A 14,730-nucleotide genomic window follows, 5' to 3' on the forward strand; every position below is an offset into this window, starting at 1 on the left:
TCTGTGGGAGCTTGTGGCACACTGGCTGAGGGTGTGTGGGAGCCTGTGGCACACTGGCTGAGGGTGTGTGGGAGCCTGTGGCACACTGGCTGAGGGTGTGTGGGAGCCTGTGGCACACTGGCTGAGGGTGTGTGGGAGCCTGTGGCACACTGGCTGAGGGTGTGGGAGCTTGTTGTACACTGGCTGAGGGTGTGGGGACCTTGTGGCACGCTGGCTGAGGGCGTAGGGGACCTTGTGGCACGCTGGCTGAGGGTGTGGGAGCTTGTGGCACACTGGCTGAGGGTGTGTGGGAGCTTGTGGCACCCTGGCTGAGGGTGTGGGGGAGCTTGTGGCACCCTGGCTGAGGGTGTGGGGGAGCTTGTGGCACACTGGCTGAGGGTGTGGGGGAGCTTGTGGCACACTGGCTGAGGGTGTGTGGGAGCTTGTGGCACACTGGCTGAGGGTGTGTGGGAGCCTGTGGCACACTGGCTGAGGGTGTGGGAGCTTGTTGTACACTGGCTGAGGGCATGGGGACCTTGTGGCACGCTGGCTGAGGGCGTAGGGGACCTTGTGGCACGCTGGCTGAGGATGTGGGAGCTTGTGGCACACTGGCTGAGGGTGTGTGGGAGCTTGTGGCACGCTGGCTGAGGGCGTAGGGGACCTTGTGGCACGCTGGCTGAGGATGTGGGAGCTTGTGGCACACTGGCTGAGGGTGTGTGGGAGCTTGTGGCACACTGGCTGAGGGTGTGGGAGCTTGTGGCACACTGGCTGAGGGTGTGGGGGAGCTTGTGGCACACTGGCTGAGGGTGTGGGGGAGCTTGTGGCGCACTGGCTGAGGGTGTGGGGGAGCTTGTGGCACACTGGCTGAGGGTGTGGGAGCTTGTGGCACACTGACTGAGGGTGTGTGGGAGCTTGTGGCACACTGGCTGAGGGTTTGTGGGAGCCTGTGGCACACTGGCTGAGGGTGTGTGGGAGCCTGTGGCACACTGGCTGAGGGTGTGTGGGAGCTTGTGGCACACTGGCTGAGGGTGTGTGGGAGCCTGTGGCACACTGGCTGAGGGTGTGTGGGAGCTTGTGGCACACTGGCTGAGGGTGTGTGGGAGCCTGTGGCACACTGGCTGAGGGTGTGTGGGAGTCTGTGGCACACTGGCTGAGGGTGTGTGGGAGCTTGTGGCACACTGGCTGAGGGCGTAGGGGAGCTTGTGGCACACTGGCTGAGGGCGTAGGGGAGCTTGTGGCACACTGGCTGAGGGCGTAGGGGAGCTTGTGGCACACTGGCTGAGGGCGTGGGAGCTTGTGGCACACTGGCTGAGGATGTGGGAGCTTGTGGCACACTGGCTGAGGGTGTGTGGGAGCTTGTGGCACACTGGCTGAGGGTGTGTGGGAGCTTGTGGCACACTGGCTGAGGGTGTGGGAGCTTGTGGCACACTGGCTGAGGGTGTGTGGGAGCTTGTGGCACACTGGCTGAGGGTGTGGGAGCTTGTGGCACACTGGCTGAGGGTGTGTGGGAGCTTGTGGCACACTGGCTGAGGGTGTGGGAGCTTGTGGCACACTGGCTGAGGATGTGGGAGCTTGTGGCACACTGGCTGAGGGTGTGTGGGAGCTTGTGGCACACTGGCTGAGGGTGTGTGGGAGCTTGTGGCACACTGGCTGAGGGTGTGGGAGCTTGTGGCACACTGGCTGAGGGTGTGTGGGAGCTTGTGGCACACTGGCTGAGGGTGTGGGAGCTTGTGGCACACTGGCTGAGGGTGTGTGGGAGCTTGTGGCACACTGGCTGAGGGTGTGGGAGCTTGTGGCACACTGGCTGAGGGCATGGGGGACCTTGTGGCACACTGGCTGAGGGCATGGGGGACCTTGTGGCACACTGGCTGAGGATGTGGGAGCTTGTGGCACACTGGCTGAGGGTGTGGGAGCTTGTGGCACACTGGCTGAGGGTGTGTGGGAGCTTGTGGCACACTGGCTGAGGGTGTGGGAGCTTGTGGCACACTGGCTGAGGGTGTGTGGGAGCTTGTGGCACACTGGCTGAGGGTGTGTGGGAGCTTGTGGCACACTGGCTGAGGGTGTGTGGGAGCTTGTGGCACACTGGCTGAGGGCATGGGGGACCTTGTGGCACACTGGCTGAGGGCATGGGGGACCTTGTGGCACACTGGCTCAGGATGTGGGAGCTTGTGGCACACTGGCTGAGGGTGTGGGAGCTTGTGGCACACTGGCTGAGGGCATGGGGGACCTTGTGGCACACTGGCTGAGGGCATGGGGGACCTTGTGGCACACTGGCTGAGGGTGTGGGAGCTTGTGGCACACTGGCTGAGGGCATGGGGGACCTTGTGGCACACTGGCTGAGGGTGTGGGAGCTTGTGGCACACTGGCTATGGGGAAGTTGGGGCACGCTGGTTAAGGGTGTGGCGGAGCTTGTGGCACACTGGCTGAGGGCATGGGGGACCTTGTGGCACACTGGCTGAGGGCATGGGGACCTTGTGGCACGCTGGCTGAGGATGTGGGAGCTTGTGGCACACTGGCTGAGGGTGTGGGAGCTTGTGGCACACTGGCTGAGGGCGTAGGGGAGCTTGTGGCACACTGGCTGAGGGTGTGTGGGAGCTTGTGGCACACTGGCTGAGGGCGTAGGGGAGCTTGTGGCACACTGACTGAGGGTGTGGGAGCTTGTGGCACACTGGCTGAGGGTGTGGGAGCTTGTGGCACACTGGCTGAGGGTGTGTGGGAGCTTGTGGCACACTGGCTGAGAGTGTGGGAGCTTGTGGGACACTGGCTGAGGGTGTGTGGGAGCTTGTGGCACACTGGCTGAGGGTGTGGGAGCTTGTGGCACACTGGCTGAGGGTGTGGGAGCTTGTGGCACACTGGCTGAGGGTGTGTGGGAGCTTGTGGCACACTGGCTGAGGGTGTGGGAGCTTGTGGCACACTGGCTGAGGGTGTGTGGGAGCTTGTGGCACACTGGCTGAGGGTGTGTGGGAGCTTGTGGCACACTGGCTGAGGGCATGGGGGACCTTGTGGCACACTGGCTGAGGGTGTGGGAGCTTGTGGCACAGTGGCTGAGGGCGTAGGGGAGCTTGTGGCACACTGGCTGAGGGCGTAGGGGAGCTTGTGGCACACTGACTGAGGGTGTGGGAGCTTGTGGCACACTGGCTGAGGGTGTGGGAGCTTGTGGCACACTGGCTGAGGGTGTGTGGGAGCTTGTGGCACACTGGCTGAGGGTGTGTGGGAGCTTGTGGCACACTGGCTGAGGGTGTGTGGGAGCTTGTGGCACACTGGCTGAGGGTGTGTGGGAGCTTGTGGCACACTGGCTGAGGGTGTGGGAGCTTGTGGCACACTGGCTGAGGGTGTGTGGGAGCTTGTGGCACACTGGCTGAGGGTGTGGGAGCTTGTGGCACACTGGCTGAGGGTGTGTGGGAGCTTGTGGCACACTGGCTGAGGGTGTGTGGGAGCTTGTGGCACACTGGCTGAGGGCATGGGGGACCTTGTGGCACACTGGCTGAGGATGTGGGAGCTTGTGGCACACTGGCTGAGGGTGTGGGAGCTTGTGGCACACTGGCTGAGGGTGTTGGAGCTTGTGGCACACTGGCTGAGGGCGTAGGGGAGCTTGTGGCACACTGACTGAGGGTGTGGGAGCTTGTGGCACACTGGCTGAGGGTGTGGGAGCTTGTGGCACACTGGCTGAGGGTGTGTGGGAGCTTGTGGCACACTGGCTGAGGGTGTGGGAGCTTGTGGCACACTGACTGAGGGTGTGGGAGCTTGTGGCACACTGACTGAGGGTGTGGGAGCTTGTGGCACACTGGCTGAGGGTGTGGGAGCTTGTGGCACACTGGCTGAGGGTGTGTGGGAGCTTGTGGCACACTGGCTGAGGGTGTGTGGGAGCTTGTGGCACACTGGCTGAGGGTAGGTGGGAGCTTGTGGCACACTGGCTGAGGGTGTGTGGGAGCTTGTGGCACACTGGCTGAGGGTGTGGGGGACCTTGTGGCACACTGGCTGAGGGTGTGGGGGACCTTGTGGCACACTGGCTGAGGGTGTGAGAGCTTGTGGCACACTGGCTGAGGGTGTGTGGGAGCTTGTGGCACACTGGCTGAGGGCATGGGGGACCTTGTGGCACACTGGCTGAGGGTGTGGGAGCCTGTGGCACACTGGCTGAGGGTGTGGGAGCCTGTGGCACATTGGCTGAGGGTGTGGGAGCTTGTGGCACACTGGCTGAGGGTGTGGGAGCTTGTGGCACACTGGCTGAGGGTGTGTGGGAGCTTGTGGCACACTGGCTGAGGGTGTGTGGGAGCTTGTGGCACACTGGCTGAGGGTGTGTGGGAGCTTGTGGCACACTGGCTGAGGGTGTGTGGGAGCTTGTGGCACACTGGCTGAGGGTGTGTGGGAGCTTGTGGCACACTGGCTGAGGGCGTGGGGGACCTTGTGGCACACTGGCTGAGGATGTGGGAGCTTGTGGCACACTGGCTGAGGGTGTGGGAGCTTGTGGCACACTGGCTATGGGGAAGTTGGGGTACGCTGGTTAAGGGTGTGGCGGAGCTTGTGGCACACTGGCTGAGGGCATGGGGGACCTTGTGGCACACTGGCTGAGGGTGCGGTAGCTTGTGGCACACTGGCTGAGGGCATGGGGGAGCTTGTGGCACACTGGCTGAGGGCATGGGGGAGCTTGTGGCACACTAGCTGAGGGCGTGGGAGCTTGTGACACACTGGCGGAGGGTAGGGGAGCTTCGGGCATAGTGGTAGTGTTTGAACACATGGCACACAGTGCGAGGGGCTTATGGTACACGTGATAGAATTTGGAGGCACTCTGGTAGAGGGTGTGAGAAGTTTGTGCCACTCGAGCAGAGTGTGAGAGGACAGTCATTTACAAAGCTTGGGTTACCGTGATGCTGTGCCCAGGCAGACAGTGTCAGGAGATGGGGATAAAGGTAGGGTGATGAGATCGTGAGAACCAAAGACCAGGATATTTTACAAGCTATAGGACACAGATTTACATTAACAGAGCGGCAAAGAATGGCCGCCCTCATCAACATAGAAACGCAGAAGAGGCACTAGAGAAATAAATAAAATGTAATTTTTTAAACCAGCATCCTACCGTGAATGAAATTACTTACTCATACCAGCTGCTAGCTGGCCCTGCTTTGGAACACCTAAAAAAGCGTCTCCCACTGTTTTCAGTAAAACTTCTCTAAAAACCGGGATATGAGCCAAATTTGCTGAAATCGGCCAGGATAGCTGGTGAAAATCCTGGACAAAGGGGGACGATGGCAGACTGCGAAAAGTTGGGCCTTGTGGACAGGCACTGTGAGCAGCTTGCATGACTTGTGAACGGAACATACTAGGCTCTGGATGAACATGGGCAGATAAGATGAGGAACTTGTTCCACAGTGACCAAGCAAGGAACTTCAGATGCCTTATTAAACTTAGTCTGTAACTATCATTTATTCAACTAAGATCCGTTTCCGACCTTGGAAGGATGAAATGCTGAGTTGGTCTTCACAAGACTGGAGCTCTTGACTGATAGGGCCGATTGCTTGCTGCAGATGTGATCTAAGACGTCTTGCAGGCTTAAACACCTTGCCTTTTCAGGTGAGGCTGCAGAGTTTGTGGGAAACCTTAGAAAGCGGCGTTGTAGGGTGTACCCCCTCAGGCTTGTGCTGGTGTAGTAAAAAGCCTTGCCATTATTGCTAGTGCTGGGGTGCCTAGGAGTGCTCCTCTGTCTCAGCCCGGTTGTGGGAAGCACTAAGAGCTTTTCCATGCGGTGTCTGCTCTGACCACATATCATGAATTATAAAACTCTAGGTACACAGAATGCTCCTCCATCTGAAAGTCTTCACGTATTAGTCTGTATCCACCCATTAGCTATGAATGGTGGTTTTTTTCTTTTTCCTTTTTTCCTAAGCGCCCACGCCTCGTGATGTTGGTTTAGTCTAGCCCAGTGGTTTGTAACTTTTTGACTTCGGTGGACTCCCACTTAATCACTACGGGAATCTGGACAGCCCCCACTGAATCATTATTGAAATCTGGAGATCCCAGTCTAAGCAGTTTAGTTTTTTTTTTTTTTTTTTTTATTTATTTATTGGTGTAAGAAGATCTATGCACTGATCAGCATATACAGAAAACGAAAATCATATACAGTGTAATTGCCTACAACCGCTATGGGCCGGCTATGTGTGTACACTTTCGAGATCATTTTTCAGCATTAGTACACGGCCCATCAGCCGACATCCAGCGGACCGGCGGCGTGATATTTGTTTAGCTCCCATTTGTTTGTCAGTGCTGTAGTTGCGTAGGTATACATCCGTAATCTTACCTTTTCACCTTTATATACTTAACTTAATCAAACATAACAGTGCAACACCCAACATGTAGATTTCCCCTTGTTACAGCCAAACTGCATCACAGCATCCTCCCTCCTCAAAGCCAGTAGTACAGTATTTTGTGCATCTTATTGTCACCGCTAGGTGTGTATCTCACTCCACGCCTGTTTCCGATTCTGTCTCACCATGTATTAGCAAATAGGCACGTAGGTACCCCCAATAGTCCTTAGGCCTAGAGCCGCCCGGCAACTCCTCGTATGTGGTAAGCGTGTCTCGACAATAAACCATATCCTCAATCCAGTGCTTTACTGCTGGAGCCCTTTTGCTGTTCCAGTGGAGAGACACCCTTCTCTTAGCCAGCAGTAGTGCAATTGCGCAAAATTTGCGTTTCAAGGCTCTCAGTTGCGGAACAATACCCAGTAAACAGATTTTCGGATCACACAGCATGGAAACCCCAAGCATATCATTCAAAATTTTCACAACTTGTTCCCAAAATCCAGCCACTTTACAGCAATGCCATGCTAGATGCATGAAGTCTGCATCCTCCTGTTTACATCTGCAACATTGAGAATCATCCCTCAAACCATATTTATACAGTCTCTGAGGCGTGTGGTACACCTGATGTAAATATTTATAATGTATAATTTTCAGGTTCCCGTTCGAAGTTAGCATACCTGTGAGCATGCAAGAGGATTCCCATTCTACATCCGTTAGGGGTTCAGCAAGTACAGCGCTCCATTTGTCCCTGGCCCTGTGTGTATGTTCCCCCACCGCCTCTTGCATAGCCGCATATAGTTTGGACACTAGATGGGACGCCGTGGGTGTGGTGAGGAGTAGTTGCAGGGGTGCAAAGGTAGGTGGCTCTTCTGGATGTGAAGGGTAGTGTTCCCGAAGCGCTCTCTGCAGTCGAAAGTGGTTGAAACTAAACAGTGTGGATGGGTTCCTGATGTATTGTAACTTATCTAATGTCTGGAATGCCCCATCTTTGTATAGATCCCCCAGAGTGTCTATTCCCGCCCGTCTAAATAGATCCATGCCTACCCGTTCCTGCGTCACCGAAAGGGCAGGGTGATGTGCCAGTGGAAGTGTTGGTGCATATAGTGGTAGGTTGTTTGCTGCTTTACCCATCAGCCTCCATGCCTCCGAAGTGGCGTTCACCGGATTAATGTCATGGTCGTGTAGCCTGGTGCGCTTATGTGTCAGTATGCTCGCTAGTGGGATCGGGTCTGCATCTCCGGCTTCCACGGCCACATGTGTCAGAAATGGCACCTCGTGGTACCAGAAGTGTGCGTATTGCGCCTGCGCGCATAGGTAATATAAATATAAGTCTTGCACTTTGAAGCCCCCCCTGGCATACGGCAGCGTCATGGTACGCAGTTCCATTCTTGCCTGCTTCCCCGCCCAAAGCAAATTGAGTACTAGCGTTTTGATATTTCGGAATACAGCAGCCGGAGGTTTGATCGGAATATTGTTAAATAAATACAGGAATTTTGGCAGTAGCACCATTTTGACAATTGCTGCCCTGTCTGCCAATGATAGAGGTAGCCTGTTCCATCTTTTAATTTTTTCCTCCAGGGATGAAATGGTCCGCCCGTAATTCGTTCTAATCACAACTTCCGGGTCTCTATGGAACCATATGCCCAAGTATTTAGTGGGGTCCTCTTGCCATTCCAGCGGATAGTCCAGTTTTATTGGACGTGTGCTGTCTGTCAGGGATAGGACAAGGGATTTATTCCAGTTTATCTGCAATCCGGATTGTTGGCCAAATTTTATGTACTCTCGTAGAAGCGGATTGAGATGTTGTTCCGGATGTTTGATATATAGTACCATGTCATCCGCATATAACGAGATATGAATTGGCCTGGATGGCAGTTGAATCGCCGAGTAGTGGTGGTGTTGCCGGATTTTGCAGGCCAGTGGCTCTAACACCAAGGCGAAGAGCATCGGCGAGAGTGGACATCCTTGCCGAGTTCCTCTGCATATTTGAATGGGTTCTGATATGTACCTGTTCACGCGGATGCGTGCCGTTAGGTTGTTGTATAGCATCGCTATCCATCCCAGGAATATTAAAGGGAATCCCATACGCACCAGCACTGCCTGGATAAAGGGCCAGCTAATGGTGTCAAATGCCTTAGCAGCGTCAAGTAACACTGCCACGGCCTTTGTCTCCGGGGCCAAATAGTGTGCCAATGCAAATAGTGTGCGGGTGTTATGTGAGGTGGCCCTGTCGGGGATAAATCCAGACTGATCTGGCCTGATCACTAATGGCATAAGTGGTTTTAACCTGTCCGCCAGTAAACTAGCTATACTTTTGGTGTCTACATTTAATAAGGAGAGAGGGCGGTATGAGTCGCATTTATCTACTTCCTTGCCAGGCTTCAACAACGTGATGAGTAGGGCTTCCCTCAGAGAGGCTGGTAGTGTCTGGGCCTCATGTGCCACCCCATACAGTCGCACTAGGTGCGGGGCTAGTAAGTCTGCGTATGTCTTATAGAATTCCGTTACAAAGCCATCTGGTCCCGGTGCTTTGTTATTGGGTAACCGCTTAATGGTGTCTGTAACCTCCTCCACCGTTATAGGTCGTTCTAAATATTTCCTATGTCCGTCGGCTAGCCATGCCATTTCTATATCTTCCATATATTTCAATAGTTCTGCCTGTGGGGGTGAAGGGTGTGCCCTATATAGTGTGCCGTATGTGTTCATAAATTCCCTCAGAATCCCCTTCGTGTCTGTGACCGTCTCCCCGGTGTCAGTACTGATGGACGCTACATTCTGTGGCGTTTTACCTGCGCAGATCTTTGCGGCCAGTTCTCTACCGGGTCTACCTCCTTCCCCATATCGTCTAGCTGTGGCTCGCTTGGACACATAGTTAAGTTCGTCAGTTGCAAATTTATCGTGTTCCGTTAACAGCGTCTGAATGTCCCTCAATACTGTAGTGTCTCCCGTCTGGGTATATGTGTGTTCCAGTGTCTGGATGGCCTTTTCACGCGCGTGGAGTTGCTGCCGTATATCCCTGAGGATGCCTGAAGTCGTACTGATACAGATACCCCGAATTGTAGCCTTAAAGGCCTCCCACAGCAAACCTGGGTCCTTTGTTGATGGGCTGTTAAGTTCAAAGTAATCTACAATCGCCCTCTGTATTGTGTCAACGTATATGGGGTCCCGTAGTGCGGCTGCGTTGAAGCGCCAAGTGAAGGGTGGTGGATCGTAATACGGGATGGCTATTTCTAACAGTACCGGATTGTGATCAGAAAGTGTACGTGGTAAGTGTTTGATATCTACAACCCATGACAGTACTTCTTGTGTGCCCAGCCAGTAGTCTAGCCTAGACCAACTATTGTTTGCTGCATGTATGTGTGTCGCCATTTGCAGCCCTGGGTTACGTGACCTCCACATATCAACCATATGTAGGTCCTCCATTGCGTCCTGCAGCATTGTTTTGGCATTCCCATGCTGTTCCAACGTATGCGCTGCTCTATCTAGCGTGTCCTGCAGTGTAACATTGAAATCTCCTCCCCATATCACGTGAGTCGTCTGCATATCCGTGATGAGGTGCCATATTGTACTGAAAAACCCCGGGTCATCCACATTAGGACCATATGTGTTCACTAATAGTAGCTTTTGTCGCCTGACCGTGCCAGCTATCGCCACGCTTCTCCCATCTGCATCTCTGTGCACCTTAGTTATCTCAAAGCCAGTCCCCTTTTTAATCAGTATGCCCACCCCTCTGGAGTAGGACGAGTAATTTGAGTTGGTCACAGATTCAGCCCATTTAGCACCCAGCGTAGACGTGCCATCCCGACCCAAGTGTGTTTCCTGTAAAAAAACAATGTTAATTTGCAATCTGTCAAAGTAGGCAAACAATCTCCTGATTTTTTTCGGGTTACCTAGACCTCGCACATTCCATGTGAGGAATTTGAGGGTACTATTACTGGCCATGAGCATGCTCGTGGAGAGATATTACGCACTGCTGGCATGGAGCCCGCATCGAATAGTAGGTGTGCGTCGTGTGACATCTTACTGCTTCCGAAAGTGACAGTGGTTTATTCCGTACATTAACAACATTCACATGTCCATGTATGATCAAGGAGTTCGCCATGCTTCTCAGATACAGAGGCTGCATTCGGGTGTATCTCAAACTTCCCGCCCACCCCCCTCCCACTTTAGCTCCCAAACTTCGCCAAAGCCATCCCCAAACAAACTGTAACTTTGGTGTCGAACATGTTTTGGGGCACACCCGCATGGGGGTGTCGCCAGGTTCACACATCTCCATCCACATAGTGGATGTGGACAGTCGCACGTATATTATTCGTTATTATACATGTGTGTAATAACCCTCAATCCCCTCAAGTCAATCAGCATATATGCAACAGTGCAGTAAAGGCCCATTAGAGTTCCCGCATATACATGCGGCTGACGTGCGGAGCCACGGCACCGACCCCTTCTTTCTTGCTGGTGAGTAGTAGGACGACAGTTCCAGCCAGGGTGCCTGTCACCAGTCTGCGGCCACCCTCCTCCCTCCGCTAGTCTACCCAGCTTCCTTCTTTGCTCACATTACTGCCGATACTCGCTTGCCAAACGTCTTTCTCACGGCATCACAATTCCATGGTCTGTACTCACAGTTAGTTCGTAATTGCCTCGCCAGTCCATCATTAGTGTCAAGCGACGTCTCCAGTGCACAAAGATGCGTCCGCCGTCAGGTGTAGTTGCTGCTAGCTGCCTCTTGCTCGTGTGCATCGTAGTCCAGTTCAGCCTGCGCACAAACAAACTCGGTCATTCCACATCGCTTGTTGGTTCATTCCTTTCTTGCTGCTTTCGCCGTTTTCCTTGTTGTTGAAAATATTCATGTGCCGCCTGCACCGTCTGTAGTATGACCGGTTTCCCGCCAGAGATGATTTTGAGTTTCGCCGGATATAACATGGCATACTCCAGGCCAAGTTCCCTCAGCTTCTTTTTTACCGGAGCGAATTCCTTCCGAGCAAGTTGCACCGTCATGGTGTGATCTGGATAAAATTCCAGCGTGTTCCCTTGATGCGTTATTTTACCCAGTTCTCTGGCCAGCCTCAAGATCGTGTCTCTATCCCTGTAATTAAGCATGCGGGCGATGATCATGCGTGGGGCAGCGCCAGGCTTCGGGACCGGAGCCAGTGACCGATGAGCTCTCTCCACCAGAAACACTGGGGATAGTTTTTCAGAGCCGAAGATCTCTCTCACCAGTCCTTCTATATAGGTCTCCATCTTCCCTGTGTTTGTGGATTCCGGCAAACCCGAAATCCGGACGTTGTTGCGCCTGGACCTGGCTTCTTGGTCCTCCACTTTGGCTCGCAGGCTTTCTACTGTCTTTTCCAGCCCACTGCAGGCTTTGGACGTGGTTCTTTGGTCGTCTTCCACCTGCGAAATGCGCTGTTCGGCTTCCAGAATGCGCCCGTCATGTTGTTCAATTTTCGCCGCCATGTTGTCCACTCTCTGTACCACGTTATCCAGTTTCCCGTTCATCTCCTGCAGGCTCTGCTGGATCGCCCGTAGCACCGATTCCATGCCCGATTCTTCCGATGGTTCTTGGCCCCCTTCCGCTTCGAGGTCTGGTGCAGTGTTTTTGCCCTGTTTTCGCGTTTCGAACTGGAGCTTTGTTTGTTGCCGGTCCGGCTTCCCCATATCGTGGGGTTGTTTTGGCGTAGTTTGTCCGCTTGAGTTAGGGCTGCTAGCGCTCGTCGCACTTGTCGTGGGGTAGGCGCGATGCGTGGTTGCTGCAGCCCCCCACCTCGCCTTGCGCGCAGTCATCAGCCGGTCAATGCAGGTGTGGGAATGAATCCGTCCGCCGCTAAGTGGTGCCTTGTAAATTTTGCGGGTAAAGCAGGTTATGGATCTCTTGGGGTGTCGCTGCAGCAGTGCTCTGTTGTTAATTTGGTGTTGAGTAGGCGCGATATGTGGTCGCTGCAGCCCCCCACCTCGTCGTGCGCGCAGTCAGCAGCCAGTCAACACAGGTGTGGGTATGAATCCGTCCGCATCCAAGTAGCGCCTCGTGAATGCAGCGAGTAATGCAGGTTATGGATCTCTTGGGGTGCCGCCGCAGCAGTGCTCTGTTGTTAATTCGGCGTTGATTTGGCGCGATATGCGGTCGCTGCCGCCCCCCACCTCGCCGTGCGCGCAGACATCAGCCGGCCATTACTGGTGTGGGTATGAAGCCTTCCGCAGCTTAGGAGCGCCTTGTAAATACAGCAGATATTGTAGGCTATGGATCCCTTGGGGAGCCGTGTCAGCAGTGCTCTTTTTGTTAGCGTAATCACTCTCCTGGAATTAATGGCGTCGGTTCAGGGCAATTGACAGAGCCCATAGGATTTTGACACGCTCGTGGACAGTTTGCCAGATCTTCGCGCCTTATTGTTTGTGCTATGCGCGGGTCGCCTCTCCCACCTCGCCGCCGCCTCAGCCCTCGGTGTGTGGTTGGTTGGAAAGCCGCGCAGCACAGTCAGCAGCGAGGGCGGGGAGCCCCACACAATCTCCAATCTTCAGTGCTCCACTAACCCGCCAAACAACTACGGGGGTCTGCACCATATCCGGCGCTCGGCTCAGTTGATCACCGCTACCGGACCTATGCGTTCCACTGGCGCCGCCATTTTCGCTCTCGTGAAACGCACAGCAATTCGCCGCTAATTACCGCACTGCGCTGTGTTGTCCCACCGCATTGTCTTACTTGGAGGAACTTAGCTGCAACTGTAATTGTGCTGAGTCAGCACCCGGCCCCGCGCCGCCTGGTCGCCCCTCCAGCGCTGAGTCGCCGATCTCCATGAGCGGCCATTTTGATGCGCCGCCTCGCGATCTCCGTCTCCCAGGCTGGAACAACCTTATTTAGCCTCGTCGGCGTCTTCTGCATGCAGGACAATATCGGCCGTGATTTCCGATGACCAATGCACCGCTAGTTACTGCATTTGGTGTGGATCTAAGGGGTCAAAGGCCGCTAAGCGCGCGACCGTCCGGCGGAGCTGACACACTAGCCAGCCATTCCGCAGTGCGCCCTCTAGCGCCCCCCAGTTTAGTTGATTTAAACCATAAAACAATACTCAAAAATTCAGAAACCAGCATTCCTAAAAATAAAATCAACAAATTATGACGTTTTATTTATTAATTCACAAACCCATATAAATCCTAATTTTAATTGGAAGGTGTGCGCTTTTCTAAGTTCAACTGAGGCCATCCATCATCCCTACTATATTCTTTCTGTTTGATGCTCTTGAACAGCTCTCACTAATCAGTCTGTCAATACAAACTTCATTTTTAGCTTCCATTTTATTTTTAAATCCATTCACGTTTGTAAAACGTCATTAACCTGTTAATGTTATTTAATTTTCTAGAAGTTACGGACCCCAATATGAAGCATTGTGGACCTCCAGGGGTCTCCAGACCACAGGTTAAGAGGCACTGGTCCAGCCACTTTCAGAGCCCATGAATGCATCCCTTTAGTACAGGTACCATTAAAGGTGAAGAGAATGCCAGGTCTTGTTAAATCAAGTATTTATCTGGTTCTCAGTACTGGTATGGACTCCAAGACATCAATTCAACCAGTTGCTTTTTCCTGTACATAGTGTACCGAAATTCTGAGGAGTCTTACAAGTTGGTGAGGTATCAAAAGCTACCCAGAGAATTACAAAACTGAGAAGTGGCTTCTGGGGGAGGATAGGGGAAGTTGGAGTGAAGAGAACGAGGCATTCCAGAAAAAAGCATAATTTTTTGGTGTTACCATACCGTAAACCTTCAAAATTACAAAACTGAGAAGTGGCTCCTGGGGGAGGATATGTGAAGTTGGAGTGAAGAGAACGAGGCATTCCAGAAAAAAAGCATAATTGAAGTACTCTGGGGGAGGCATTTCAACTGTTACGTCCAGCATTTTGAAGTCAGGAGGCCTAATCTGAAAAAATGTTCTACTTCTGGTGGTTGTATGTAAGCATTGTCCATTTCTAGAGGCCGCATTCGGAATTTTTGTCCTTTTCTTTCTGCAGTGGTAGTTTGTATGACACCCAGTTCTGAGGGCCACATGATGCATATTGTGTCTATTTCTTAAGTCAATATTGAGTGTAATGGATGTGGTTCTGAAGGCCATATCTAGAATGCTGTGTTTCTTTCCTCAAGCCAAATGTGCATTTTTGTGTCTAGTTCGGGAGGCCGCATATGGTGTATTGTCTAGTTCTGAGTGCCATGCCTATTATATTAACAAGCTCTAGATGCCATAGCTAGAATATTGTCTCTTATTGTGTTCAGGTATGGAATCCATATTTTTAGCATTCTGTCTGGAGGACATATATTCTCCAGTTCTGTGAGTGTCATCTTGCGTGTTTTCGAGTTCTGGAAGCCACATCTGATGTGTTGTCCAGTTCTGGAGCCCTCGTCTAGAATATGGTTCAGTTGTAGGGACACACAATGATTGATTAGTTCTGGATAGCCAATGTACAGTATT

General features: G+C 53.2%; 1 protein-coding gene across 3 annotated transcripts in view; it reads left to right on the forward strand.

Annotated features, from left to right (window-relative positions):
* Nucleotides 1-14,730, forward strand: part of SHC1 (SHC adaptor protein 1) — a 135,747-nt gene that overhangs the window by 14,393 nt on the left and 106,624 nt on the right. The window lies entirely within an intron of this gene.

Source organism: Lissotriton helveticus, chromosome 12, assembly GCF_964261635.1.
Source record: "Lissotriton helveticus chromosome 12, aLisHel1.1, whole genome shotgun sequence".
NCBI lineage: Eukaryota > Metazoa > Chordata > Amphibia > Caudata > Salamandridae > Lissotriton > Lissotriton helveticus.